Here is a 26299-nt window from a genome sequence, read left to right as displayed (position 1 = left end):
AATAAAGAGACAGGAATATTTTAAAAAGAAAAATGTTATTTCTTCCAAATAATGAAGTGCTGCTCTCTGGTGTAACATTATTATTCTGTGTAGCAACTTATTAAATGAAGCAATTTATGGTAGCATCTCTGAAAAATGCCATCCTTTATTGAAAAGAAAGCAAGTAATAGCATAAGGACTGTAAAATAAAAAGGCAGAACATCTTCTTTTAGACCATTACAAAAATACATGTATTGTCTATTTGAAAATCAATACAGTACCATAAAATAAAATGGAGCTGCGGTATCATCATCATAATTTCTATTTCAAATGGTTTGCTGAGAGCCAAATTGTGTCTTTTATGGAAAAAGAATGACAAATGGTTTAATTCAATATCACACGCATGTGTATATATGAGCTGAAATTCTGCTACAACTCAAAGCTGTTAGGCAAATATTTTAGTATCACCACAAGTTTAAAAACAACAGACATGTGGGAGTGCATCCATTTATTTACACTTGTACTGACTTAAAATTCAAAATGCTATTTGAAGCTTTTAAAGTACTGCTGTGGGATGTTAAATTACTGCTGAATTCTTACTGTTCTGAGATACCTTTCAACCTGCCAAGATGCATGATGATGATAATAATAATAATAACAGCAGTAGTGTGGGGATCTTTAAAATAATGTGGGGCTTATTTCTGTAAGATAAATACCATTTTCACTAACCCCTGTTTTATGATTCAGCATTTCTAATACAATAAAGTGAAATAATGAAAGTAAAACAACAACAGGTTTGTGTGGGCTGGGAAAGGGAAAACGAGCACGTGCATTGTCAGAATTTCTGCGGAAATTGTAGGGGAAAAAAAAAAAAAGGCTCATGTAAGTGGCGCTTCCCTCTCTCTTCCCCCCGGGGAAAATTCCTCCTCTTGTTTTTAGTGTTCGCTACATTTCCTTCTTTTATTCCTTTTTTTGATCTCGTCCTTTTGTTCCCCTTGTCTCCTCGGACGCCTCTCCTTCCTCCCGCAGCGGGAGCTCGGTGCGGCGGGGCCGGAGCGCGGCGGGCGCGGGGCGCTGCAGGTGAGCGGGCCGGGGGCGGCGGGCAGCGCTGCGCCGGGGCCGCGTGTGTGCGGGGCCTGTTGCTCTCCTGCCTCCCTCCTCGCCCTGCCTCCTTCCCAGGGACGGCGTGGCTGTGAACCCCCGCATGTGGCGCTGGGAGCTTTCTGCACCTGCCTCGCTCAGGGCTGCGGGGGAGGAGGGGGTGAGATGGCAAATGTGTTCTCAGGTGAGGATGGGGGCTGTGAACCCCCCGTCTCGGCCGCGCTTGGCTTGCATGGGCTGCGGAGGGGCTTGTTTGCTCCTTGCTTGTTTGTCACCATCTGACAAATGCCAGGCTCAGTGAGGAGCCCCTCCGCCCGTCAGGCATGGCCACTGCCGCGGGCAGATAGTCACCAAATGCCCCACAGATGTGGGAGAGGACTTTTCTGCCTCCCTCTTGCTGAAATACTGTGTCGCACACGGACCCTTGGTTATTATCGCCCCTTGGCCGCAGCAGCGCGGGCACGGCACTACGAGAAATCTTTGCATTGCTACGGGATCAGAGGTCACCGCTGCAGGGGACCAGCGCTGGTTTATTAACCAGCCGAGTCTGTTTAAGGTGTAATTCCTCAGGAAGAGCAGTGTGCTTGTGGCCATTTAAACGAGTTAACAGAGCGTGCCCGTTCAAGCCGTGTGTGCTTTTCCGCAGGCACAAGCCCCAGCTCGACGGGCGGGCGCCCGCAGTTGCCGTCGGCCGAGTCGCCTCAGCCCCGCAGGTCTGTGACCTCCGGCTCCTGCCCCTGTCACATCCCTGTCCTCCGGGTGGAAACTGCAGAAGAAAGTGCAGGATGCGCCTCGGTTTTGCTGACACCGCTGCAGCCGCGCTGGCTCCCGCACTGGTAATGACCGGGCTCACACAGGCGCCCGGGCGGGAGGCTCCGGGTCGGGGGGCGGGTTACAGACTCTCCCCGCCGGCGCCTGGGTGTCGGCAGCGGGTGCCGGGAGCGCAGCCCTGCGTGGGGAGTCCCGTACGCCCCCATTCCAGCGTTAACACGAGCGTCTGCGAAAGGGAAACCTCCCCTGGAGGCCGGGGCCGCCGGCCCGGCCCCGCGGCGCTGCCCGGGCTCAGAGGCGCTCCCCGCGGGGCTCCCCCGCCGGGGCCGGGCCCAGCCGGGCCCAGCCGGGCCCCCGAGCCCGCCCGCGCCTCAGCACGGCCCGCGGGGCAGCCGCCGGCAGGGGGCGCTCTGGCTCCGGGAACGCGCTGCCGCTGCCCCGGCCCGGCCCAGGCCGCCCCGCCGCCCTCGGGTACAGGCACGGGCGGCTGCCCCGGGCGCTCGGCAGGTACCGCGGGGCCGGGCTGCCGTAGGGCACCGAACAGGTGACGACCTCCTTGGAAGAGCCGCCGGCCTGGGGGAACGGCCCGGGAAGTGCGGCCCGGCCCGGCCCGGCTCCCCGAGCGCTCCTGGGCGGGCGCGGGGAAGGCGGCGCCGCACGGGTGGAGGGGCCGGGCCCGGCCGGGGGCCACAGCGGCCCTGGCGGAGCCACAGCCGCGGGCAGAAGTTGGGGACAAACGAGCTGGGGCCGTGGCTGCAGCCACGGGTTTCTTTGTGCGTCTGTCAGCACTTTGGGTAACATTCCCTCCGCCGCGCGGGTGGCTGGCGATTTTTCCCTTTTTTATTGCTGGAAGAGGTTGTTCCATACAAGAGGAAAAGAAGAGAGGCCTTTGTAATTTTCGAAGAGGTTTTTTAGAATATAGTGCCGAAAAAGCAATTTATTATTTTATTTTTTTAATTGGTGACTTTTTTAGCGTTCAGGTGGATGCTCTTTCTTTAATACAGATTTATGTTCCAAAGAGATACTTGATTTCTTTGACTGTATCTTTGATCATAGCTTATAACTACTACCTCTACACACCTGTGTTTGTAAGAATCTTTTAAGAGTCAGTAAGAAAAATTGTTTTCTTTAAAAGCTTTCCAAAACAAAAATTATAAAGGACAGAGGAAAATGTGATAACCTGGCAGCCAAGCCACACTTTCCTCTAATGTATGATCCAAATGTTTTGGACCAAATCCTTAGGAATATAATTGGTGTAGTGAACCTCACTGATTTATCTCAGCTGAAGACCTAATTCCAGTACATTGCATACTAAGAATATGTAAAAGATATTCCAGAGACACAAAAAACATGGTTGTGCATCTCAAGATAAACCAAACTAAGCTAGATGAAACCAAAATTAATTCTTGTTCTGTAGTACAGTAATTACCCGTAGTGACTGCAAATTCTTCATTTCCCATGCACACAGACAGGTACTTAGCTAGAAACTGTATGTGATGCTTTACAATTGAAATAAGTACTTTCTTGTTGGATTTTTTAAAAAAATATTTTTAATTTTTAATTTTTATTTTTTTTTTTTTGTGATAGATGTGCAGTCACTCTAGGATATGCGAACAAATCTTTAAGAAGTGAAATTAATTCTGCTTTACTATTGCATATCCTGTAAAGGCTTTTAGTGACTTCACTGCTTCAAGTGGCTTTAAAATGAGAAGTTTAATACTCACATTTTTAAAGTTTTATTTCTGTGGTGTTTTACTTGCCTGGTCAAATTTATCCAGTGCAGCATGGCGATCTGGCAGTATTACAGGTAGTGGCTTATCAGTTATTTTAATAGGAGGTTTCCTAAATCCACTCTGGAATGAGATGTGCTTTAGGGAAAGGAGCAGGCTCCCCACACTCCAAACCAATCACCCTGCTGACTTCCTTCCCTGGTTTTCTTCAGTAATTTCTCTAATGTGTCCAACCACTTTACTACAAAATAAATATTCAGAGATAAGGAGGGAGAGGGGGGAGAAGGGAGGAAAAAATAGGCCTCCCAGTGAGCTATTGATTTGAAATTTGAAACATTTTATTGATAGAAGAAAAACCCAGACATAAGGAAGCAGTTTGATACTGCACAATATTTGAAAAAAATTGTGTGCATCTGTTTAGCACAATACACTGCATAATGACAGCAATCTTCCCTGTTTGTATCTATTCATCTGATTATACAGCGTAACAATTCTTTTTGCTACACATTTATTTACTAAAGGATTTTTTTTAATGGATAATAAATTAGTAAATCAGATATCATGTGCTTGGGAAAATATGATAGTTGACTCCCTACATGCAAGATAGTTGCAATTCATATTTTATGTGATATTCAGCGATACTCACTTATACAGATGAAGTTATGTGCTTCTCTTGTGGCAAAGACAAAGGAAGTTTTAAATCACTATTTAGTACTCTTTCATCTAGGCACATGTTATTTTGAAACGCTTCAGTTTTTAACACCGCAGTGCAGCACTGATGTAATGAAGAGCTTTGACTTTCTTGAAGTATAACCCAGTGGCCTTCTTTTGATGCCTTTTCCACAGCTATTTCTGCTGCAGCTTCCTGTCCTTGACCCAGCCATGCATTGTGAAGTTCTCCTGAGTCAATGGTAAATTCAAACTTGTTCCCTAAACAGAACAATATACTGTACTACTTCGAGCCAAATAATAAAGTGTTCAAACAGGCATGTTCTACACATACTGGTAAAATGGCACCACATCACATGAGTCACCAAAGGAAAAAAACCAGCCCTCAAAAATGCAGTTTCAATAAATCAGCTGAGCTTGGATATTGTGCTACTTTCTGGCTAGGTATTCTGTATTAGCAAAACGCTCCTGTCTCTGAAAAGCATCCCAGAGTGAAACAGTTGATTTCTGCTCATGCCTTCCCTGCATATTGCCTATATGAATATTTCAATGCACACTGAAGTGGATGTGTTAGAAATTTATCTAAAGAAAAAAAAAGAAATTAAGTTAATGTCTCCCTGAAGGTGACATTACACACAGGCCATGAAGGGGGCTTAACAGAAGTCCTTATGCTGGCATTAGGAAGTTGTTGGGTCAGAGGAGGGTTAGTAAATTTTCAGTAATCTGTTGCTTCAATATACTTGTGCAAGGTTGATGACTTGTGCAAATACAGAAGAGCAAGCAGCTACCTCTGATTTCAGAAAGCAGCGAGTGTTCCCCAGGCAGTTGCCTGAGCCAAGCACTGAAAGTTCCCTCAGACACTGAGTGTTGGAGGTGTAATGCCATGGGTGTGTTAACATCTAACAGCACTCCGTGGGCAGGAAAAGGCCTGGTTTATTTCTCTGGTTGTGGTAGAATTTCTAGGACCAATGGTATTGCTAACTAACTTGTAGAAAGTTGTTTTATTTCATGATAAGTGTTCTGTTTTCTCATCATTGTTAGTAATAGCCTCTAGTCCAGAATGATCTAATAGTTCAGAGTCGATAAGGGGACCAGTCCAGGAGATAAACAGTGTTGGGGAACAGCACTGCCTTCTTTGGAAGTTTTTACACATTTAGTTCCAAGTTATATTTGGGCTAAGTTCCCATAAATTAAGAATTACAGTTGACAGAACCTTGTGAAAAACAACAATTAAGGTGTAAGACCAGTCTCTGGGGTGTAGTATTTTATCATGACTTTTGTTTGGTAGAGATTCAAATGCAACACATGTTAGGGTCACTCACAGTACAAAATCTGTCCTTTAAAGGGCTGAGACTGGTAATACGAACTGGCAGCACAAGTCATCCTGGACTTTCTGCTGCCAGACAAAGGAGAGAACTTTTCACTTTTCATGCCTTTAGAAATTTCTTCTTTCTGGACATTTCAAATCCATTTCTTTTGCTTGTTCTATCCAGGAACCTTCAGTATCTCTGTTCAAGTAACATAATTTATTTAACATTGTTCACAATTAAAAAAAATACTATGTAGAGACTGTACATTTGAGCACAAGCATGTGGATTTTAAAAATCAATGTAACTGAAGTTTTTTATTTTTAAAAATAAATATAAAAGAAATTTAAAAATATAGAAATGTAGGGTCATTATTGTAGACACACTTTACCCTGATTTCTCTTCATGGAGAGTTAAAGAGAAAATCAAACAAATGTTGAAACAGTGATCTGCGTAAGTTCAGAATGTTCACAAAGCATGAGTTTGTTTTTCAGTAACTAAAAGCTTTAGAACGGAACAGCTGTGAAATTAATAGAAATTATTTGTAATATTTGTCAGTGTTTATTTTCTCAAAAGCTTTGAGATTTATTTGTGGCAAATTTCCTCATTTAAAACATTTAAAAATCATTTAAAACTATGTGATACAGCTTCTGGATATCATAAGCTTAAATCATACACATACAGTGACATTCCTTAGAGTAAATGAATATGTTCACAGATGATTCAATGTGGCAGTTTATAAGACCAGCTAAGCCTTCACTAAAGTATGGACAAAATTCTAAACATAAAGCTTTTCTGAAATTCCTACCTTAACAAATTAAAACAAACTTGTGTGTCTTTTGTGTGTAAGCCTTTTTGTACATCAACAAGGCTAGAAACACTGAATTGTGCTGAGAAACAGTATTAATATAACATTCCAAGGTCAGTTGAACGCAGATTTCTCTAGAATAGGAACAGTTTCTATTAAGAAATTGCCAGATCAAAACTATATGATGAAATGCTTAAAATTTTAAAAGTCTGTAAGAACCAGATCTAAATTTTCCACTGTTGTAAGAAACAACAAGAGAGCTCCACACCACTATTTATTGTGTTGTACAGGGATGTGCTGGGTTCTGTAACTTGGTATTTAATTCAGAGGTGCATTCAGCTATGTATTAGTAGTGAGCACTGAGCCATTAGAGCAGCAAAAGCTAGGACAGAAATAAACTGTTGGCTGCAATTGCCCCTTTGAAAAAGAACAGGAATTTTGAGAAGGGAGAGAAGGAGATTCCTTGGCCTCAGTGGAGTTTATTATTCTCTGGAAACAGGTAAACCAACCCTGGCTCAGGAAGATACTTCAGAATAGGAAATGTTTTGCCTTTGAAATGTACCAGATTACATGTCATTTCAAATAGTGTTCATGGCAAAGATACCCCTGGGACCACCTTACAAGAGCTTTATTTCTTGCCTGCAAATTAGTCAATTCAAAACACTTCTCCTCTCATCTCTGCCTTCAGCTCTTAATACCACACACGCCATTCGTAAAATAGCGGAGAAGAATGAAAAGACCCTGAATACAATGGTACAATTAAGAAAATAAAACAAAAGACTGTAAAAGCAAGAACAAGATGGGTTTCAGCAGACAAGGGAAAGAATGAAATTTTGGTGCATTTTTGGAGGCATTTCAATAAACCCTTTTTCTTCCGTTTCAGCAGGGGCTCATTGAAACAGCTACGTTTTCCAAGTGCAGGCAGACAGCCAATAGCATCTAAATTATTTTTAAGAAAGCACTTATAGCACTAAGCACTCACTACTACTAAATCCCATCTTAGAGGAGAAGGGTGGAGTAAGAAGAAAGGTCAACAAATGTATCAAGTTCTTTGTGTAATGCCTCACTGACATTTTCCAACTCCCTCAGCTGGCTTTTATTTTTTTATTTTTTATTTTTCAGAATCCTGGTAAAATGCAGTAAAGGATTTAAGGTTATCGTCTGTCTCTCTCTAACTTCTGACATCTCTTTATAACAAGAAAGAGTCACAGCCAACTGTAACAGGAGGGCAACACAATGAATCCTGGTAAGACAGGGAAGGGGGGAGGTTCAACTTTGCTGCCCCTTTGCCCCTGTTTCTTCCTCACAGAACAGAAGTGCCATCTGTTACTAGTCCTAACATGCATGCATTTGATTTCCATTCAGTAATAACTATCACAGGAAAAAGATTATCAAGTGATCTAAAGCACTATCAGCATTAGCAGATCTTCCCATCCAGTGTTTTGTTTGCACCTCCAGAGATCTAGCAGATGAAATGGATATGGGCAAGTGTCTTAATTGCCAAGAATTATTTTGTTTTCTGGTAGAGGACCACATGGTCCAGGTGTGGATTATGACCAGACTGAGGATATTTCAGTTCTTAGGTCAGAAAAAGATTTAGGGAAATCAGACAAGAGGACTGATGTTTATATTCTCCAATCCGAATTCACTACAGTCTTTATTACTTGGTGTTGTAATACATCATCATAAGAATGGAAAATCAAATCATAGCATGTTTTGTTAGGGTAGACAGTATTAAAGTATAAGTGTGTTCTAAAGCAATCTGTAAAAATGTTTCTTAGGCTTCAGTCAAATTTGTCACATTCACAAGTAAAAATCCCAGCACCACCAAACACCTTCCAGCTCAGAAAACTCATTTTAAGATTGTTCTAGTTTTGACTGGGGTAGATTTTCTGGGTTAATTTTCTTCATAGCAGCTGGTATGGGGCTGTGTTCTGGATTTGTGCTGGAAACAGTGTTGATAATTCAGAGATCTTTTAATTATTGCTGAGCACTGCTCACACAGAGTCAAGGCCTTTTCTGCTCCTCACACCGTTCCACCAGTGACGGGGCTGAGGGTGCACAAAAAGTTGAGAAGACAACAGCTGGGGCAGTTGACCCCAAGTGACCAGAGGGATTTTCCCTGCCATATGGCATCATGCTGTCTGTATAAACTAGAGATGGAAGTTGGCTGGGGACTGTGGCTTGAAGTCTGACTGGGCATTGGTTTGGCAATGGTGATAAATTGTTTTTCATTGGAATCACTTTTTCTTGGGTATAATTTCTCTCTGTTTTTGGTATTATTATGGATCCCTCAGCTATGCCCAGTTTTGGCTGGTGTCTTACTGTTGAAGGAAATGGAGTACAGCAGCAGATGTCTGCAAAGGAAGGGTGCCTACAGTGTGCTGTTTGTAAAGCAGGGTAACGACAAAACAATTGATGCAGTGGGATTTCTCTGTCAGAGCCCTTCAGGTGTTTTGCTACTCTTTCCTCTTGCTGACTATACACAATTGTTTTAGCAGTCTCTCACTTCTCCAGCTTCACATCTTTTGCCCCTCTGCTCTTGCTGCCTGTACACCTTGTTACTTAAAACACTTCTATGACCAGAAATTGACCACCCTGTGAAATGCCAGCTTTCTTCCCAAAGGCTGGGGAATGACCTGAAAGGTGGGAGACCTGGTCAGTGCTGTTATAGTGTAAATAAACTTGTGAAATGTTTTAAGAGGAAAAAGCCGAGAAAATTACTAGCAAGTAGCTTGTGCTTTAGACTAGCTTAATTTGCTCAAGTCAAATCTGAAGCTGATCTGTCTGGCAAACCTACTGATGCCTACATTGTCAAAATACATGAGACAACATTTCATTTCTCCAAATTTCCATTAATTTCATTGCCTTATTTTCTTTCTTTTCCTCCTACACCAGGATGACATTTTTGAAGTGTACTTTTAAGAGCATAATTTGATCAAATGATCCAAGGGAACTCCCTATAGATATCCATGATTTAATGCTAGATTTGCTCTAAAGGTTAGCATGCCTGACAATGAAAATTGGTCTAACCCCAGTTAATTTTAAATAATTAACAGAGTGTGTTTTTTCTGAGCAGAACTGTATCTTGCTTACACAGTTCAAAGAGAAATGTATCAAACAAAGGGCCCTGCCGTGTGTGGTGGTGAGCATTCTGAGCATCCCAACCTCAACCAGAGCAGTCTTTGTCATCTTGCTGAAGTCAGTCATTGCACATGTCCTCGTGCAAGATGCTTGTAGCTGACTTCCAGATAACTTTGAGGATGCTGGCAAGAATTCACTGGCTGGCTGATTTATGTTTCAGTATAGTAGATATTCTGTGCTCTGAGAACAAGTAGGGTCAGCATCTGAATCTGAATTTCTTTGTCTTCCTTTTCTCTTCTCCATTTGGAATTTTATTTTCTAGCTCAGAACACATGCACTAGAAGCCAAAGAAATCTCTTTTATCAGGTTAGTATTTTCAACCTAATCCTGGTTCATATCCGTGTAGGCTTTGGGCTCCTCTGCTCTGTACCCACTTGTCACTCTTCAAAGTGAGGAAGGAAACCCTTGGTATTGGTGCAGAACTTAGAAGAGATCTGTGCCGAATAAGAGCAAGAACGCAGCTGCACAAGACTCAGCATACTTCTCACAGACAAAATGCAGTGAAGGAAAAGATGACACTTTAAGCTAAATGAGAGATCATTATACAACACTGTTTCCATTCTGCTCCTTCTAGGAGGAATATATACATGTGGCAGCAGCACTCAGGACATGAAGAGCTACTTTGAAAGTTGATGCATTTCCCAGCGTCTGAGATGAAGATGGAAAGCAGAGAGTGAGAAAATTGGCTGTCCCTGCAGAGGTGCCCCTCAACCACAATAACGTTTCTGAAGCTGTCATGCTTTTCTATCCTTAACAAGAAAGCAGCTTGGACTGGTGCAGAGTGAATGCAGTTTGTAGGAGGCATCTCAGACTGATCTTCCCTGAAGAGGGAATTTTCCAGGGCCTGGTAGAAGCAGCTGGCAGCATGAACAGCTCAAGCTACAGCAAGGAGGCCCAAGCAGAACTACACAAACTTGTCCATATTCCCTTGTACTGTGCTGAATTGGGAAGGCATGCAAGGGAGACCTGAAAACCTTAAGGCAAAGGACTGCTCTGTGGGCTGCTTGGTCACACATACAGGTGTACATACACAGGATGATAAATGGGAGCTCGTGCAGGGTTTGTGCTGTGTGGGAGAGTTAACTGGGCTGTGAAAGTAAACTTTACCCTTTCAAACAGACCAAGGTAAATGACAGCTGAGGGTGTTACACAGGCAGTTGGGTTCTTTACACTCAGCCTCATATTCTTAAAGGGGTTTGCTCACTGCACTGCCTTGTGAAATACAGCAGTAAAAGCCTGTGACCAGAGGGAAAGTGGTAAGCCAGTGGTAGCACTAGATTAAAACAGCAGCACGCAAACACACTGACCTCTTCCTGAGTGGTAACCTCAAGTGAGAGCTAATTCACTGGATTGATTTTATTCTGCTTGTCCATGAGAAAATAGAGCACAGCAGCATTGACTGCAACTGGCCAAAAGTGCTTGTGAGCTTCAGTGATTTTTATAGTGGTTATTTGAGTTTCCAGGTTCTTAAAGACATTGGTGATGTTATGTACTATTACACTCAAAGTCTTCTGTTTGGCAAAAATGTACTGGCAAAAGGCAAAAGAATATAAATTAATCTAAGAATTTATTGTTACTCCAATTCATGTTTTAAACAGTCTAATAGTCAAAATTACTTAATGAGTATAGGAAGACTTCATTAAAAATAGAGTTAAAATGTCTGCACTAAAATTCTCCTTTCTCTGGTGTTGCACTTATTCCCCCAGATTTCCTTTGGGTCTTAAGATTGGTATTCCTCAAAAGGAATGGGAGAGTATTATGATGGGTTTTCACCAGGATTCGTGTGATACTCACAGGAGAGGGATGTCTTTCTTCTTAGCCTGGTGTCTGCTTGGATTTAGTTTTATATGTTTTCTTAACACTATCATCTAACTATGATTAAATGGCTGATTTGTGTCAAATGTGTCTGTACTCTTCCCCACAGCTGACTCTAGAATTTGAGGCAGTTCAGTTCACAATGAGTAACCATTTGTTATTACCCTAAACTAGAGTTAAACTAAAACAAATCTAGTCAAGAGTGCCTCACAGCTGAACAATTGCTATCACAGCTAAACAAATTCAAATCTATCTAGGCCCAGAAAAACCCATTGCCAAGTCCCTACACTGTCACCTCGATACAAACCCTGTTGCTTTTTACTAATAATGGCAAAATCACATTTACTGGGCTATAAAGTCACTTTGAATAGTCTGTGAAGTGCAGAGCAAGGATTTGCAAACCCTGCAAAGTCATGACTGAGCAACAGATCTTGGAAACATTCACACTTTCCTAACTTCTCTTGAATTAGAGTAATTTAAAGTCTAATTGACTTGTATTTCTTCATTGCCATCAGGAGGCCAGCTAACAAAAGTATTTGATTTTCATTGCCAATATAATTTGCCCAATCAGCAGGAATACTGTGATTATTAAACTGAGAGCTATAGTTTGTAGTGCTAAGTTAAAAATTCATGTAGCTGCAGGAGACTATAGTGCAACCTGATAAAGGTATAGGATAATTAAGAAACATACTTGAATCTAAGATACAGACACTCAGACAGGCACTAACAGGCAGGTTTTACATGAGGTAGTTCATGAAGTTTGGTCTCTACACAAACACAACTAGATCTCATATATATGATTTGAGATTGATTAGAAACAGAATGAGAGACATCATAGTCACACCTGTTTAACTTTTAAGCTAAGTAATCATCTGAAGACTGGAAACTAATATCTTCACATCTCTATTAAATATTTAAATGCTATTTGTCAGCATTCTTCTGAAAAGACTCACTGACTATTCCATTTTCTTTGGCAGACTGTGTTCACAGATGCACATCTTTAATAACAGAAGCACTTGTTATACATTTCCAAAATTATCTGATCAGCTTTCTACAAGCAAGAACTTTTTCATCAACTTGTGTATTCCATCAACTATGTATTTTACATATATGCAGTTTTCACCATGTACAAAATTCAAGATGCTTTAAAATACCTCCCATACAATTGTACATAAATGGTACGTTTATTTTGAAAATGTGGTTTTTCAATGGCAAAAAAAAACCCCTGTTGATTCATCTTTTCTTTTGTGTTTTAAAAACACTCAGAGTTTCAACTATACTTGTAAATATATATATATAAACATTACAAGTGTAGATATTAATATCTAGTTGATTTGTTAAATGTGATTACTCTCCAGAAGAGGTTATACAGACCTCATCATCTGGAGATGAAGGAGTCACAATCTTTCAGGGATGCTCTGCCAATGTTTCACCACCCTCGTGGTAAATGATTTTTCCTAATCTCTGGTCAGAATTTCTCTTGGTCTGACTTTCTTCTGGTTGCTTCTTTCCTATCCTTGTGTACATCTAGGAAAAATCTGTCTCTGTCTTCTTTGTAGCCTCTTGTGAAGTGTTTCCAGACAGCAGTAGATCCCCCTGCCCTCTTGGCCTTTTCAAGGCTGAAGAACCACAGTGCCCTCAGCCTCTCCTCACATGTTTCCTGCTATAGCCTCCACTGTATTAGGTTAATGTCTTTCTTGTACTTTAGGAGATGCAGCAACTAAATTTAAATTTTTCATTTACAACATCTGTTTTTTGTTCATACACTTACTGGTAGTGTAACACCCTCAACATCTTCTATAGCTGTACTTTCATTTTGGGTTTTGTCCTGATTAGTTTAGTTGGATGTGCTTCTACTTCAGCTGTCAGTTTTGTTCTCTGAAGTCCAAATTTCTCCTTGCACTGCCAGTTCTTCAGTTGCCTCCCTTGCCACTAACTAGACAACCTATATTGCAGCATGTTACAGACTTTCCAAGTGAAACCCCCTTCCCCCCTTATTTCTTTCTTTCTTCTCTTTTCTATTTGCAGAATCTTGTTCTACTTGCTGGATATATCTGCAAGAAGCTGGAACCCAAGGTTATGGTTCCTTCTGAAGAGGTGGTTAACACACTGCCTGCGGACCAACAAAGTTCAGGACAGAGAATACCTAGAGGAGAGGATCCAGGATTTTAAAATGACAGGAGGAGGAAAGATCCTCTGAGTTTGACTGTAAAATTTCTGACAGCGCTTGGCTCTTCTGTGCTGCTATAGGGAGTGCTTCTGAATTTCATCTGCAAGGCACTGAGAACAGAGGGTACTCGGGACTTAGCAGAAATTATTCTCCCTTTTTAAGGATCAAGCTCTTGAAGAGCACCCACTGTTAGGCATATGACCTCTTCAGGTACTTAAAATTACTTAATTAGCATTATAGACATTAGAAAGAACAAGATCATTCTAGCAAAGGTAATAGAGCTGTAATTGCAGGTGTTACAGAATTTAGTACAAAAGATTGGTGTTCCCAATGTTTGTTTTAAAGTGTTTTAAAAGGCTCTATAAAGAAGGGAATCAAGCAAACTATCAGGTAGGATTTTTTTCCCCCTCCATGTTTTTGTGAACTAAGACTAGAGGGAACACATAACAAGCATCTTGTTATTAAATTTGCCCATGACAAATAGTACAGCTGCATGTAGTGTGCAAGAACATCTGTAGAATCATGACACATGCAGAATTCCCCCACACTGAGAGCATGATACTATACTGAAAACAATTCAGTTGTAGAAGCAATATAAATGTATTTTATATAATCTTTCTCCACCTTCTCCTCCCCCTTATCTTTCGAATCATGTTAACTATAGGATTTTGTCACTTCTTCCCAGCATCAGTAAAAAAGTGTAAAAGTGACTAAGCATTTCAGAATTACACTCTTCTTTCATTAGCAGCTAAGATACTGACATTTCTTATCTGAAGAAACAAAAAAAACCCCAAGAAACCAGTGACAGAAATGTACTAGACAGACACCAAAGCTTAGTCCAAATGGAACCTGACATGTTTTGCCAGTGTAATTTAACCCTTTAGCAATCAATGGGTGATTTTCTGTGTCAGCATCTTGGTTGTTCAGTTCAAAGTGAGCAGTCAGATTGCTGCCAATCTTTATTTCACCCATGTAAATGATGGCACAAAGTACTGTGATACGTGATATCACAAACTACTATGGAAAACTATGTATAGATTTCCAAAGTAAGGGGAATCTCCTTGCCTAGGATTTTGTGAGTTCCCACAATTTATCACTCAAATGCAGCTATGGTAGAACTTGGTAGATGACCCTTTAAGCTCCACACAGTTATAAAGGACCGTGCCTTTTTCAAAATCCTTGAAGGCTTTTCCCAAATCTTATTTTAAAAAATATTTGCTTCCTCCTTCTAAATATTCTATTGTTTGCTCTCTGAAATAGTTTCTCTGCAATCTTTAGAATTTAGAAGTAAGAAATTTCATAATTGCAATGCAAACACTGATTTTTGCAATGTCTGAGGTTGTGTAAATTTAGACTATGTGATGATAATACCATAACCAGGAAAACACATGCATGTTATAAACACCTGGATCATCATTGCCTTGTTTCTTTGAACCATCTTACTTTCAGTCATCAGGACAGCTCAGGACTGATAACTATGTGAAGCTTCAAGATAATGTCCAAATTTTTTATGCAGACTGCAAGGCAAACACGAAGCTCCAAAGGCCAGCTGTCTTGGTCATAGTTTTCAACTCCTTGCCCATTAAATTCCTGCATCACTACTGCAAAAACACTACCCTTATGACATATTCCCGTAAGGATTTTATTGATAGGATTCATTTTTAGTTTATTTGCTGATACTCTTTGGACAAGTCCTTTGAACTCTTGCTTCATGCATCACCTGAAAAAACCTTGTTTTCCTGTTTCAGAGAAACATATTGTACTTATGTACAACGAGAAGGGGTTTGAAGCACTCTGATGACTGAAAGGATATGCAAGTACAACTGATATCCCCTGATGACATTTGCTTACTTGTAAGGGAATATTTATCTCTTAATTAGATACATTATTCTCTTATTAGATATATTAGATATTATTCCTTGTTTAATAATACAATGACTTTCAACATCTACTTCTTGCTTTGTGTGTCCAGTAACTGCTTGCACAAGATTCAGTTATGTGCATCAGCAGAGCAGAAAGGAACAGCATACATCCTGCAGAGCTGGAAAATGCCTTCATTGACTTTTCAGTATCCACAACTTTGACATGGAGAGGTGCACATCCAGTGGCCAGATGTAACTGCAGTCAGCTGTGGCCACTCCAAGCTGGAAATGAGTGTCTGAGCATCCTGATCACTAATCCTTCCACTGCAGTGCCTGTGTTCTGGCTGCTCTCTTGGGTGAGTGCTTCAGCAGCTCCTTGTAGTCCTGGGCTCCAGTTAATAACATAAACAGTGGCACAATTTTTAACAAGTTAGCATCATAAGGAGTTGTGGAAAAAGGTACCCAGGAAAGCTTCATTTATATGATATGTAAAGTGGAGCACTAGAATTGCTCTCTTGCAGACTTTAAATAAAGAGTCTTGTGGTAATTTAAAAAAAATTATTTTATTTTCCTCATGATGGAGACACAGTGAATCTTGGAGGGAAAACACATACACATGGATATATTCACCATGGGTAAGTGAATTGAAAAATAAAGATCATGAAATAGATACAGTTAGTTTAGTTTAGACCCAAAGGAGCCAAATTCAGCATCAAAATGATTAATACTGTAGCTGATCTAATTCTTTTAGTTGTTTTTCTTTGTTTGTATTTTTGCTGCTGTCTTGTTTACAGCTTCTCAGCCAGAAAAATATCCCAAAGCAAATTACTGTCAGAAGCCAAAAAAAGTATTCATAATTCATCCTAAAGCACTGTCAACTTAATTTTAAAGTAATTTTTCTGCTTTATGAATTCAGGCTGAAGTGGTAAGTTTGCAAATCCATAAATCAAACCATAGGAAATAAAGGAAATACATACCTCTGTTTAAAATATTCTGTTTAAAATATTTTCCTACTTAATTGTAAGCATAGTTTTATTAATTAAAACTTCAGTTCCTAGGAAGAGGAGAAACAAAATTATGAACTGTATTCTGTATAACTGTACATATCTGTATTGTGACTCCAGAGCCATCTCCTGGGCCATAGAGAATGTTTTCAAAGTTTCTAGTAGCAGAAATTAATTTAGATTGTGTATGCCTCTGAGCACTCTGAAGACCGTGTGTGTACATTTGTGAATTCAGCTGAGCACTTTGAGGCCTGTGAAAGGCACACTGGGCTGTGAGGTCTCCTGCATTTGCAAGTGCCCTTCTGGGGCCCTGTGCAGTTGTGCAGACACTTACAAAATGTCCTCAGTTTCCAAATGTTTCCAAACTGACCTCACACATCTTGAGTCACAGTGAGGCTGATTCAAGTTCTTTAGCTATAAGAGACACATTAGAGAGCAAGTGTGGAAGCCTTCCATGGAGAATCACTGAAAATCTGGTGAAACCTGTGTCCCTGAGTGCAGGAACAGCAGCCTGGCACCAAGTGTGAGCATGGCCTTGTTTGTGCTCTTCTGCACACTGGAGGAAATCGTGCAGAATGCCTTGTGCCAGGGCTCAGTTTATCACCACAGAAGGAGCGGAGCTCCAGTGTATGTTCCGGCTCAGAACTGCCGCCACCAGCTACTGAATAGCAGCCACGTTCTGAATCTCAACACCCCATGAAAATCCTCCTTTAATCAAATGCTCCCAGGGGAGCAAGAAATTCAAGATGCACTTCCAGCCTGGGCTGGTGCACACCACTAGGTCAATACTTGGCATAAAGAGCTTTCTGCTTGTCGGTGCAGCGTGGGGTCGGGGCACACTCATAGCAAGCAAGACCAACAGACAGCACACGAGGTAACATGACAACGTGAGGGCAGTAAGAGACAAGAGGCAAAGGTACAGGAGTGAGTGGGGCACTGTGGTGGCTGGATTAGAAAGCATTTTGCTTCTCAGCTTGAACTGTTTAATTAAGGAATTTCACAGTAATTTTGACTAAACAAGTAACAAATTCAGTGCTCTGGCTGACTAAATTTTTTCTTGCAGTCTAAATAAGCTGCAGAGCTCAGAGCTGGCAGAATTCAGTGCCTTAACAGCACTTTCTCTCCAGCCTGTGCTGTAGGTAAGTGTTGTCCTGTGGCAACCTTTTTGGGGTCAAGTGATTTAGAGAGCTTAGACAAGTCTGAGGTTCAGGATCCCTATATTCAGACACAATCCTGAGTAGCAGATGCTGTGAGGAAATATTTTCTGACATTTACTAGAGGGGCAGGGGAGGGAAGGGAGGACTCAGCTCTAGGAGATATAGTAGGTACAGCTAAACTAGAAGGAGGGGAAGGGCTCAGGAATATAATGAGGAGGTGGGGGAAATGACACTGGAATAAAAGGGTGAGTATATGAGATACACACTCATCCTGGCCTTCCTCTGTTCAAAGCACTCCCTCCAAGGGTGGGTATAAGACTTGAATAGAGGGGATGGATGTCAAAATATTTCCATAAGGAATATAGTGCAATAAATCAGAGAAAAAGGGCAGAATGGAGGCAAGGAGCAAACGGTAGGAGAATTATTTTAGTTCTAAGTGAATGATTATGTCTCCTGAGTGATTACACATCAGGATGGTGGTGTGTTGGGGAAGATTGTTCAGCTGGATAGGAAGAAGTGCTCAAATTGCAGTCATTGAACTGTAGTTCATGCAAGGGTGCAAATAAGATAAGAAAAATAGACAAGCAGAAATCCAGCTGGAGTCAAGGCATCTTGGGCACTGCAATCCTTGTGAGTTAATATAACTATCATACAGGTATAGGAAAAGTTTTCAGAGGAAGCTACTTTGAATACTTGTAGAACATAATCAGAGAGAAAGCTGATGAAGAAAATAACAGACTATTAAAATACTCTGCACATAACTTGCAAGTACTGGGTTAAGCACAAAATCAATAATTTCTTCCAAGTTTCTGCCAGAACAGGACCACCAGCAAGAAAGACCTTCAGTGTGACACACACCTATAGAGTTATCCCAGTAGGGAACTGGCCAAAGATGAGAGATACAATGCCAGTATACGGTATCCCATTTGTTACACTGCGATGAATGGAAAGCTGGAACGGGCTTGAGCAGTGTTGTTATGGTTGTTGGGGCATTAACAGCTTGGGCAATAAGTATCAGGCACTCAAGAAGAAAGAGAGTTTCCACGTTTCCTTCATAGCTCTGCATCGGTTTTACTCTCACTAGCACTTGTCCCTTTTTGATTCAAATAGATAATTTATATATTTAAACAGATGTGACTTTTATCCAATTTTTCCCCCACTGCTGAGGTTTGATCTTATGACAATGATGACTGTAAATTTAAGACCAGGGACTTTTTATGTGGCCATATCATTGCCAGGCACTGCTGTCACTTTTCTATTTAGCAATTGTAGCATCCATCCACTCAGTGATTGGATCAAGACTCTTTGCTCCCTGGAATAAGGACCTGGAATAATAAAGGTTAAGTTTTAAATTTCTGCTTACAGAAGCTAGCATATCTCAGAATTCACTCACTTGGTTTTGTTTGTTTTTTTTTGTTTTTTTTTTTGTAAAAAGAAGCAGCGTTGCTAAGGAAAATTTATTTGTCCTAACTTCACCCAAAATTCAAGGGATAAAAAAGGATGAGGATTCCTACACTGATTACAACAATCCTTTTTTGGCCTTCAAGAGGTTACTGGGAGCTCAGTAGTGGGGAAGTTTTGAACTCATCTTTGCTCCACGTGGAGCAGTCAGCAACTGCTACGTGAACCATTGCCAGTTATTCTTTCAGATGTTTAAAATTACAGTTATATTGCTTTATTTAAATGCTTGTATTTATTTATATGCTAATTTATATACAGTTATATTTGCTTTATTTATATGCTTGTACATTATCTCCAGGTGTTTTATGAGAACGTGGAGCTGCATGTCACAGTACCATTTTCTGTGGGTTAAGGGAGACTGTTCTAACACTCCCAGCTTCTGCTGCCCAGGTACCTTCTGCTGAAGAAATCCTTTGTTACCATGGACAGTCAGTCACACAGTGCTGGTTGGATTATGTGCCTCCTGTTACATCCACAAGTATATGGGAATACAGCAAGGAAAGGAGAATAACAAAGCTTTAGTGGTTTGCTGTCTCTGACAGTGTACTAAGTTGGCAGAAACTGTAAAACCCTGAGTTATTTTCCTCAGCAGTCCAGCGTTCAGGGAGACCCAGAGCATAGGGACAGTTGCTGCCACTGCACGCCATTCCCCCCTTCCCCAGACAGGCTTTCTGGCCAAAGTTAATGATTCATAAGATTCTGCACTGATTTCACTGTGAGCTTCCACATTTGCATAAGTAAAAGCCTCTGCAGCTTCTGTAGGGAGATTCTTAGTGAAATTGCAGCACAAAACATTGATATTATGTAATTATAGTAGTTCATCTTAACTTAAATGAAATTGTTACTTTAAACTTGCTCTAAGTGGCTCACAATGTAACTTTTGTATGACACACCTACAAAACAAATGAGTTAATCACAATATATGTCATTTTTAATTTTTCTCTTTCATTTTTCTTTCAGTCATTCTCTCTTTGTAATTAGCATGAAGACTACCCTTCAGTCAAAACTAGCCACCTGGAAAGTTTCAGCTTGTAATATGCAGCTTTTTTTGTGAATTATGAATGTGCAAAAAAGAGACCTTTCTCCTTACACCCACTTCCTTGCATAATTCAAATATGAATGAATGAATTTTATTCAGGCTTGCCAAAAAAAAAAAAAAATCATATTTCAGCTGATAACAAGCATGAAAAATTTCAGATGAAAGGGATTTTTTTTTTTTTTTAAGAATATTCTGAGCATGGGAGAACAGCAGGTTAAGACAGAAGTCTCAGTGCAGCCTTAACTATAACAATTGCTATCAAGCAAATACTATATCCAAGCACTAAATCTTGCTTTGTGCTGCCCTGGTGCACAGAAGCAGGGACAGAGTAGAATAATAAAAGCTCATCCCCTTATGCAAACAGCAGGGCACAGCACTTGACAGAATACAAGAAGAAGGTGAGCCTGCCTACTGTTCTGGCTTTGCTAACCATATTCCCAAGGTCTGTGGGTTAGTTGTCACCTCTAGCTCCAGTCAGATAGCAAAAGGTACTTCAAACACTAGCAAAGAGAATGTTTTGGTCCTTTCCAGAAGAACATTTTACCAATTCCTTTCCTCCAAGCATACTGTTCTATTAAATAAAATACTTGAAGGAATGTGTACAAGCAACATCATGGTTTAACGGGTCAAAAAGGGAATAGAATCAGTGCCAGGCATTTTTCTGATTAACCATGTATTTTAAAAATACATATATGTGAAAAAGGTATTATCTGCGCAAAGCAGAATGAGATTTGGGCTCATGCCAGTACCACTTTGAAAATAAACTATCACAGTGAAGAAAAGTTACCATCTGGAACATTTCTGCATCATATTTTCTCTTGTTCCTAATAATGCTTTTCTGATAAGTCCAGCTCTCCTTTTCTACTCAGAAAAGAGGATAAAAACTCCCATTCATTTACTCTGTGTTTGTTAAAAAAAATGCCCATTACAGTGGCTAAATAGTAGTGAATACTAAAGTATTACCTTGCAGATCCACACTGATTAGAGAATCAACATACAGGATTTGCAAGTGGCAAGCTAGACATAAAAAAAAATCCCCTTCTAGTCGGACATAAGTTGACTGTTGCAAGTTAAGCCTGGCAGCAAGTGACCAAAATTGAGTTGTCAGCATCCTCCTGTATAGTGGAAGTTGTTGCTTTCTTGTGCAGATGCAAGAGTTTCTGTGGGAAAACAGAACATAATCATGGTTCTGAATGTCTCTGTGGATTGGTAATGTCTCTAATACATAGATCACTTGTGCAAATTCAGTCCCAGCTGGATGGGAAATTATTGAAAATGGTTGTTGTTTGATTGATATAAAATGAGTTGTCAGCTTGATTCAATGCCTTCAGGGCAGATGTCCACAGCATAATTGGCACCTGGCAGAAGCAAAGAATTCCTTGGTACAGAGTAACTGCTACTCATGCAACCACCCAAAACAGTCCTGGAATGCCATGGCAGAAAAAAAAAATTACTTCTGGGCAGGATCTTTTATGCCATAAAGTCAATAAGAGATTTGATGTGACACTTGGTGCAAGCTTTTCCCTGGGATCCTGGCTAGACATGATCAACTTTTCTGCTGTTTGGTCAATACTTTCCCTAATAATTAGAAGAAAACTCATGTATTTGGTAACTTACTATTATTGTCATGGTAAAGGTGTGTTTATAAAGACCAGTTAATAAAGAAACATTTACATGTTTGCTTATTACAAAAAATTATGTGAATAATTTTATTTTCATATTTCTTGAGAAATTCTCCTCACAACAATACAACTAGAGAAATAAGAGAGTGTCTTCTCAGCAAAAAATAAGGCAAAGAAACAGGGACTGACAGTACAGCAGTGTCAGTACTATACTGTTTGCTAATAGCAAACAATGACCTATTGTTTACTAGAGAGTAGATTAAAATGGATTTTTTTCTATAAGTCACTAAAGAGCTGTCATATGGTTATTACTGCCTTTGGCCAAGTGTGGTACAGCTAACAACAGGAATGAATTCTATTTCCCATCACCAATCTGCTGAGCTGGCCACCTTCTTCATGGGGCTGGTGCTTTGGGAGGTACTAGCTGAAGGACTTTCCATTAAAACTCATTTTACTGTCTTCATCTAGCGCATGTCTCAACTTTCCTTCTTTCCTTTCATCTCTGTTTCCTCCTTTAGATTATTTTTCATTATGCCTCCCCCCCCCAGCATACCCACACTTTGCCTTTCATCTCTCTACGTATGCTATTCCAGCACTTGTCAGGCCCAGCAGGAGGCACATGGGAGAACCAAACAATATGATATGTTAGGTGGAAGAAAATATTAGAACAATCATTTATTGTCACACTTTAAAGAGGTCTGCTATGTTATTTATTTTATTATTCTGTATTAGGTACATGGTTTAGTTTTACAGGCATTATTAATCACTAAAATACATTACACTTTCAGCCAGGATGTTAACATTTTTAATGCATTCATCTTGCTTCTTTAAACAGAAACAATGGGTCTTCTGCACTGCCCTCCCTCCCCTTTAGTCAATAAATTCTTTCTATTGATTCAGGAAATAACTCTGAAACCCTGTTTTATATTTTAAGTTCCACTAGCCACACTCAGACATATAATTTTGCTCAATAAAAAATGGATCTTCTATTTTTGTTGTTTACTATGTGTTTGGTTATCAAACTCAGCTTGAAAGTATTGGGTAGAAGAGGAGAAAACATATAATGGCAGTGAGCCACCATGAGAGATTTAATAAATGAATGTTGCAATAAAATAAAGTATCTGTAAAAAGTGTATATGTGTGTTTGTGTGTGTGTGTGTATGTGTGTGTGTGTGTGTGTGTGTGTATAAAAAGCAGTCTCATCAGTAGATGAAATGATAAATGAAAAAATCCATCAGTGACTATGGATTCCCTTGAGTCAGCCTGGATCAACAGACAATATGGATTTTTGATAATTCATGGCTTTGCCATTATTTATTCTCTCATGAAATACCCATTGCAAGTCTCAGAAAGATAATTAGAGAATTATCATATTGCTTAACTAAGTAGTGCAAATCATATTAGATTCCATGTATCCCAATCCTGGGCAGAATCATTAGTGTTGTTTAATTGTTACAAATATACTCATTGCATTTTAATAAATTGCCTTCATTGTCAATATCCACAATCGACTACTTCCCTTAATGTTCGTGGATAGGTTAGTTACCAGGTAATCTTACAGTTAAGATATACCACAATGAAGCAAAAATGTAAGAAAATGCAAAGGTCAAAACCATGTTTCTATTATGAAAAAAATGAATGATAATGACATAATTTTTTCAGCTCATCAGGTTCTTTGCTAAGTGCCTCTGTTATTGCCAGATCAGTAGTGTATAACAAAGAAGTGCTTTCTGTAGGCTGCTTCATTAGCCTGCCCTGTAGGACCTCACCTCAGACCTTTCACTAATCTGTTGGCCAGCTCAATAGCCTTGTTAGTTCTATTCACTTCTTCCTGGCAGCGGATTTTCTCAGCTGTAGCTCTCTCAAAGGCAGTGGTTAAGGCAGCCAGGATTGTGTCTAGTTCCTTCAAATAAAAACAGTAACAAACAACTTTAGACATTGTAAGAACACATAAAAATATTTCTGCTATCCCATTTTATATTGCTGAAAGTTAAATTACACAGTGCAAGAAAGGTGTAAACATTAACTGCGCTCAGAATCTTGTTTAGGTTGTGGTCAAAAGATGGACTCAGGAAAACCTGGGGAAAAGTGAGACCAGTCTTCTGATTTCTTCCAGTTGTTCAGAACAGCCTTCCAAATGAAATGACAAACTTGATCTTGTATCAGCAAAAAAGGAATATCCCCTTCTCCCTGAGGATCCCAAAATGAAATTAAATATATTTCTCATTACAGCTGTATATCTTCTATAGGAGATCCCAAACTTGAAAAAACAGCTGTTTCAAAACTAAAGAAAAAAGAAGGGTTCACAGATGATAGACAAAATACTTCAAAATGCACAAGTCGCTGCCCTTTGCTGACTTTTTTTAGTTAGATTATGCTTCCCAGTGCACACACTGTTTCTGAAAACAGCCTGAAATCCCCAGCCACCTTAGATTTGGGAGCAAGCAGCTCAGTGTCTGGTACATCAAAACATTTGAGCACACAAACAGTCCCACTAGGTCAAAGCCTTGGTTATTCCCAGAGGGAGGAGTGGAAGATAATTCAGCATGGATGACTGAACATGAAGACAAGGCAAGAATGACGTGTAACTCCAGAGAGTCACGGGCAGAGCACCCAAATGACTCTGAGTGCAGAGGATGAACTGGCTGGGGAGCTGATAAAGGAAAGATCAGAAGGGTGCTGCAAGGCCCCAGCATAGCAAGGCACTCCAGAACTGGGTGCCCATAAACAGAGCCAGTGGCTCTGAGAAATGATTCTCTCCAGCAGCAAATATGTATTCTCTTCAGCTTGACAAATATGTCTCCATGCAGCTCTACTGAGCTCCTTAGTATTCCCCAGGGGAAGTCAGAGCAGAGCTCAGCTCCTGGGAGAGGGCTGTACTTCATCCCAGCCGTGCTGCTGACAAGCTCTGTGCACCCTAGAGAAAGGTGAATGGGTGCCTCAAGTCTTCCTGCCTTGAGGACACTGTGAGGTGGAACCTGGGTGTATAATAGGGTATTAAAAGGAACTGTGTGGTGGGACAGATAGCTATTTTTATGAGGAAGGTTTGGAGAAATCTGGAGTAAATTACAGCACCAGCATTTCTAAATGGGGCCCAAAGATACCCCTTAAAGAAGGGCCCAGCAGTTTTACCCCTGCTGTTGTGTGCCCCCGTGTGAGGGGAGCACGGGCAGCACCTGTGTTAGAAACGTGTCCTGTTGGCTGGGCTGAGGCACCCTGACTGAATCCTGCCTCTCCTTCCTGCACAGGAAAGATCCAGGCACCGGCTGAAAACTCACCATGTGTGAAGGAAGGCACTTGCTGTGGCTCCAAGGCACATTATGTGGCTGCAGAGGCTGGGGATGTGGTCCCATCATTTACCTGAAACTTAAAAATGTTAGTGAGTGATGAATTATACTGACAAATACCTTTGCCAGTATTACCATGAATCCTGTGACAAATACCTCTGACAGAGGAAGGTACTACCAATAATTTAATTTTAGAGGCTTATAAAATGACCAAAAAAGTCCTTTTTGATACATCTAGTTGTCCTGACTCTGAAGTTCATGTCTTTGAGTCAATCAGGATTCCAGCTTTCCCCAAGATTTCTGTCTTCCACTGCAATGCACTCCTACAAATCTTGTTGCTTGGTATGTATATACATCGCCTAAGCAGAACTTAAGGTTGTCAGATGGATAGCAATAGGTTTGTCTTCAGGTGAGACCAAGGACCAGCACTTAGGCACTGAAGCTAAGGGAATGCAGAGAGAAAAAAGTGGAAAAGCTACCTGCTGTTCTGAGCATGGATGCTGCCATGCTCATGCTGGGGAGCAGAACTTGCTTGAAGATTTTTTTAGAGGTCGTTCAGGAATTAGGAAGGATTTTTTACTGCAGTTTTAGTTCTACTGAGCCAGGCTGAAACACATTATGTGCTTCTCTGCCCTCAGACCATTTAGTGTTTGGCAAACCTTCCTCTAAAAGAAAAAAATTAAAAGGAAGTATTCATAGCAAAAATTTAAGTGGAAGATAGAGACGTAAAAGAACACATTTGTGTGTATATATATATATATATATATGTGTGTGTGTGTGTCTGTATGTATGTCTGTGTGTGAATATGTATGTATATGTTTATGGTTGAACAATAGAAGAACAATTCCAGTTCATGAAGGTCAAACTCAGAACTTGTGAAAGGTGCCAGAGGCAGTGAAAGTACTGGCAGAAGCCATATGGGGAACTGGAAGCTGCCAGGTCCTCCATGTATTTTTTTAGGGTTTTATGTATGAAACACTGTGTGCCAGGAAAAGTATGTAACAGTTTACTGTTGGGTGCCACTTCTTCCCTCTCATCCTTTTCTACTTTATTTGCAATACGAGCACCCCTTCTCAGTACCTTTACTCAGCTGGCAAGTTATCTGTGAGGTGGAACTGATTTGGGCAAGGACAGAGAGGCCAAACTGCAGGTGAATAGTGGAGCTGCACGGAATTACTTCCTATTCAAATGGAAGCCCAGAACAATCAGGCCCTTAATGTGTTACAATTCATTTGACTATCCACATTTTTGACTTTCTGTAAATAATGTGCTAAATGGATAAAAGAATATACCATTTTTCCTTCTTTCCTCTGAGTTACTGATAACAAGACAAGTTCCTTCCCTTACAGTTTGTGCATATAAATGTGATTAAT

General features: G+C 40.6%; 1 long non-coding RNA gene across 11 annotated transcripts; it reads left to right on the top strand.

The window, feature by feature from the left end:
- The first annotated feature begins 1152 nt into the window (after window positions 1–1152).
- On the top strand, window positions 1153–20261 carry LOC107207722. 11 transcript variants are annotated; one of them, XR_004498305.1, is made up of 9 exons: window positions 1154–1916; window positions 4428–4492; window positions 7488–7611; window positions 10084–10634; window positions 12302–12502; window positions 13353–15347; window positions 15467–15991; window positions 19277–19368; window positions 19939–20261. It is a non-coding gene; the product is annotated as an uncharacterized LOC107207722 (long non-coding RNA). The 11 variants fall into 11 exon arrangements; XR_001522894.2 differs by having other exon boundaries at window positions 1156–1916; window positions 15467–15712; window positions 15946–15991; window positions 19277–20261; XR_004498306.1 differs by having other exon boundaries at window positions 1161–1916; window positions 13353–13704; window positions 15243–15347; window positions 19277–20261.
- The last annotated feature ends 6038 nt before the right edge of the window (window positions 20262–26299 follow it).

Source organism: Parus major, chromosome 7, assembly GCF_001522545.3.
Source record: "Parus major isolate Abel chromosome 7, Parus_major1.1, whole genome shotgun sequence".
NCBI classification, from domain to species: domain Eukaryota; kingdom Metazoa; phylum Chordata; class Aves; order Passeriformes; family Paridae; genus Parus; species Parus major.
Note: the sequence above shows the minus strand (reverse complement) of the source record. Positions and strands in the feature narration are given on the sequence as shown.